This window comes from Mus caroli, unplaced genomic scaffold (assembly GCF_978045245.1).
Source record: "Mus caroli unplaced genomic scaffold, Mus_caroli_1 scaffold_6, whole genome shotgun sequence".
Classification (NCBI taxonomy): domain Eukaryota; kingdom Metazoa; phylum Chordata; class Mammalia; order Rodentia; family Muridae; genus Mus; species Mus caroli.
Genome location: NW_028227261.1, coordinates 120853589 through 120858532, shown reverse-complemented (window position 1 = coordinate 120858532; position 4944 = coordinate 120853589). Strand labels below are relative to the sequence as shown.

Below are 4944 nucleotides of genomic sequence, written 5' to 3'. Positions count from 1 at the left end.
AACCAATGGATAAACAGCAGCATAGGGTTCTAGCTACAGAGTGATTTGCTAACGATGTTCCCTAGGATTGTGACTATAAGACTGTGAGATGCTCCATCCATCCCTGACCCTCACTGCACATGCCCTTATGTGATCCCCACCACTGGATGGGAGCTTGGCTTATTACAAAGCTTCTAATGAAATGAATCAGCAGAGTCAATAGGATGGCAGTAAGGGCCAAGGCTCTCTTTTGGGTTCTTCTCTTTTACCTTCATTTTCTCTCAGGTCCCTCACTCTGACGAAATCAGGTGCCGTGTTTTCAATAGCCCTGTCTGTAGGGGAACCTGTACAGGAGGGACATGTGTCTCTGGCCATTGGCCATCAAGAACTTGAGGCTCTTAGTCCACCAACCCTGGAGGAAGCCATTCTGCTGACAGACCCGAGTGAGCTTAGAAGATCCTATCCTCACTCATCCTGTGCCGACTGTGGTTTTGGCTGATGTAGCCCTGTGAGAGTGCCCAAGTAAGACACTGCCAGCTTGGCAGAATCTGGGTTTCTGACCCAGAAACAATAAGACAGTCTTGCTGGTGAAGCTGTTAGGTTTTAGGTGATTTGGCATGCATAAGCAGATACCTCAATGGCTACTTGGTACTTGGATGCTGAATCCAAAGTCTTTGCAAGAGAAACAGAATTTTTGGATAGGTAGAGAACTCCAGTGATCATCCTCCCTACCTCTTTGCTGTATTTATGTGACATACTTATGGGGTCAGAGATTTGATGACCCTGTAAGTTGACAAGGGTGTAGAGCAAGGTATGCACTGGTCCTAGATTCTAAGGACACTGCAGGAATTTTCCACTGTGTGGTCTTTGTATCAAATGTACTCTCTTTAGAGGTGGAAAGATGACTCAGCAGATAAGAGCACTGACTGCTCTTGCAGAGGACTTGGGTTTGGTTCCTAGCACCCACATGGCAGCTCATAACTGTCTGGAACTCCAGTTCCAAAGAATTTAATATCATCTTCTTATCTTCATATATATGTTTCACATACATACATATAGGCAAACACTCATCCATATAAAAATAATAAAGAAATAAATATTTTTTAAAAAGTATTGTTACCTTAGTGATTTTAGTTATGTGCCAATAACAACTCATTCATCTATATATGAGGAACAAAGAAGTCAAAAAATGAAGCAGTTTTACATATCTCAAAAATATGTATCACAATAATTATCTCTTATAGATAATATATTTATATTATATTTATGTGACACAGTGTTTTGTGATGTGAATTATTATAAGTTATATTTTGATGATTTCTTACATTTACAGTCTTCTATATTTGATAGTTTCTAAACATCCCCAATAAAAACATGTTGAATTATTTTTCCTTTCATTCCCATCCAGGACTTGAACCCAGATCTCCAGCTGGCATATCGTTCAGTGACGTGGTGCCATCGCCAGCCTGAGGCCATTGGCACCTCAGTTGTTCTTTCTGGCTAGGCTGCAATTCCACTGCTGTCCTGCTGTAATCTGTACTTCCTGAGTTGTGTAAAATGAAGACTATTTTAAAGACTTTGTTGTGTGTCTCATGTCATATAACAAACAACAGCTATCAACAGTAGTAACAGGAAAGAGTAAGCAAAACAGGAAAGGGGGACCCTTGCAGAACACACTTCATCGTGGCTTTCACTGAGACTCCGCCTTGCCGAGGTCAAGAGGAAGCCTTTTGTCACAGTGAATCCTGTCACAGTGAGTGGAAACACTACACAGAGACATGCAAACACATCGTGTGAGGCAGATTCTATGACAGACTGCAAACAGGCTAGTTATAACGCAGACCCCAAGGCTTTGCAAGGCCATCAGACTCTGCAAGCCTCAACTCAAAACCTTATGGTTGACCGCAACTGGGAAATGTGGTTCACTGGAAGATACAGCGCACTAGGCTGTTTGGCAGATTTAGCAGAGCTTTCTCACTTTCTAACCATCCAGGGTCAGGACAAACAGACAAGAGAAACCACAGTCTGTAATTAGCTGAGTTCCCAGAAAACAGTGTGAATCTATCAACAGGTCCTGTGGATACAGTGTGATTCTTCCCTCTCCTCACATGCTAGGGCACATGGGAGTGTGTGTGCACATGCACATATGGTGCACAGACAGATCTCCATTTTGTACTTTATGCTCACATGTGGCTGCATATGTGTGTGCACATACATACATGGTGTGCAGATATGTCCACCCTGTCTAACACTTGTTTCTGCATATTTCAGACCTATTTACATAAAGCCACCCTCACCTGCTCCTTTCATCTCGTGTCTAATTTACATCAGTGTAAATTCAACCCAAGCTTCTCTTATTTTGTCCTCTCATGATTCTCTGCAAAACTTGTCATCTACCTGTTTTCTTCCTGGAGACCCTCCCTGGATTCTTTGCCTTTTCCCCAGCTGTCACAACGAATGTCCTCCAACATTATCCTGAAAACAGAGCTTGGGGCTTTCCTGTTGAATCCCCACATTTTCTGAGTTCTGTGTGGTTTACTCTAGAGAGTCCCTCTTCTGTGTAAAACACTCTTCAGTTGTTTCTTAAGGCTGGGAACATAGGGAGACAATTTTTAAGACCTTGCCTCTCCCAAAATGTCTTTCATTTAGTCTCACAGGTAGTTTCCCTGGGTAGACATTTTCCAAGTCTATAAAGTAGCTTTTCTTGTAAATTTAAAAAATATCACTGCTATTATTTTCTGATATCTAATGAGGCTAGATCTAATACCATTGTGACCCATGTTTCTATGAGTATGACATTATATTTCTCTGTGAGAACCCTTTAAAATTACCATTTTTTGGTCTTCAATGTACCCCAGTCTCACTCATCTTCCCCTCCCCTTGTCCCAACCCTCCACCTCTTCAATCTCCACCCCCCAACACAGTAAAAAAAAAAATCTCATTGTGGAGGCCACAGTGTATCACAGTGTGTCCCACAGTATACCCCTTGTCCACACCTTGCTTATAAGTGTTCATTGCAATGACTACGGGTCTGATATGAGGTCTCTCTCTGGCTTCTGCTACTCAATCAATACTGGATCCTCACACTGGGACTCCTCTCTGACATCCTGTTGTTGCCCTGTGTCATGGGGATCCTGTAGTTTTGAGTCTGTAGGGCCACCAGCCTCTTTATGCTCTCCAGAGGTTCATCGATGAGGTAGATGTTGGGATGGCCCAATTCAAAGCTTTGGCTATGGGTCTGAGAGGTATCTGCGATGGTAAGCCCTCTAATTCTTCCTCTCTCATGCTCTCAGGGCCAATTCACCTGAAATCCCTGCAACTACGGTCAGCCCTACCCTGTTGTCCAGGTGAAGTAAAGGGCTGCTCTCCTGAGTATTGCAGCTGATGAGAGACATGGCCAGTTCTCCAAGTCTCATGACCCTGGGACTAGCTCTCCCTCCTGCCATGGTTCTCTCCCTCATCCTAGCCATTGCACAGCAGACAAGAGGCAGGTCCAGCTCTCCCATCTTATGCCCCCAAGAATAGCTCACCTGAAACCTCCACATCCAGAGCCAGCTCTACTGTTCTGACCAGGTGAGGGCCAGGGCCTACTCTCCCAAGTCCAGTAGCAGGTGCGGGGCAAGGCCAGCTTTCCTGAATCCAGGAGCAAGTGAGGGGCAGGGCCAGCTCTCCTTCTCTCATGACCCCAGGGCTGGGTCTCCCACCTGGAACAGGTGGTGAAGGGTGAAGAGGGAGGAGACCAGCGGTAGGGCCAGCTCTCCCACACTCCAGCTGGCTCACCTGCAACTCTTGCAAGGTGCTGGGCCACTCTCATAATAATGCAGATGGTTAAGGGTGAGGTCTGCTCATCTGCTCTCATGGGTCAGGTCTCCCATGATGCCCAGGTGAGGGCTGAGGCCAGATGTGTACAGCCATTAGGTATCAACTTGTCCCCCTGGCCGCAGCCCAGATCAGGAACTTCTGCCTGGCCTTTGGTGGTAACAGACCCCTGTTGTTGTAGTGCCATGACTCTAGAAATGGTCCCCAGTGGCAGCAAAGGAGGTTTCCAGGACTCCACTATGGTCCCAGATGACATTCTCACATCAGGCTGTCCCTCACTACCCTCGAGTCTCCGGTTCTGCCTCTCTTCATTGTGCCCACATCCTTCTGATTCTCTTTCTCTTCCATCTCTCCACCACTTACCTATTTACTGGTACCTGGGGTCTCTGAGTGTCTGGGATCTTCCCCAAGGCCTGCACAGCACAGGACTGGTAGTCATTTTAGGTTAACTTCCTGTCCAGGCCCATGGTGTTGGTCTGGTGGTCTTCTTGGGCTCGCTCCTCACCTGTGCCCACCTGAGTGGCCCTATGTCAGGGCCACTGTTTTTGGCTCACTCCCACCCTTGGCCTGCAGTCCCAGGTGTGGTCTTCTAGTCTTCAGATTGCTCTCTGCCCTGGGAGGCCCATCTGGGCTTGTGTAGCTTTGAGGTCATCTCAGGCTTGCTTTTCCAGGGAATGTTCATTCAGATGTTCATCGGTAAGATCACTGCTCATAGACACAGCTTCTCTGTCACCTACGGATGCACATGTGACACAGCAGCCACACATGCAATGCCTCTAGGGGCAGCAAACTTTTCTTTTAATTTTTTTCCTCTCTTTTTGAAGCTCATTTACTCTTCTGATTTTTATATGTTTAATAGTTTAATATCTTTTTCCCCTACCCCATTTCTTTGCCCCTTTGCTTTATTCTCTGGAGAGAAATTTTAATTCTATTTTTAAAATTTAATTTAATTTTGTGTTTATAGGTATTTTGTTTGCAGGTCTGTATGTGTACTTTGTATGTGTTTGGTGCCTTTGGAGACCAGATGAGGGAGTTGGATATCCTAGGCCTGGGGTTATAGCTGATTGTGAGCAGCCACAGAGATTCTGGTGTCTTTTAGAAGAGCAGACAGTGATCTTAACCACTGAGCCATCTCTCCAGCCCTTG

The 4944-nt window shown here is 45.6% G+C and overlaps 1 pseudogene; it reads right to left on the bottom strand.

The window, feature by feature from the left end:
• Window positions 1-4460: 4460 nt before the first annotated feature.
• Window positions 4461-4585, bottom strand: LOC115031016 (small nucleolar RNA SNORA17; annotated as a pseudogene).
• Window positions 4586-4944: the final 359 nt, after the last annotated feature.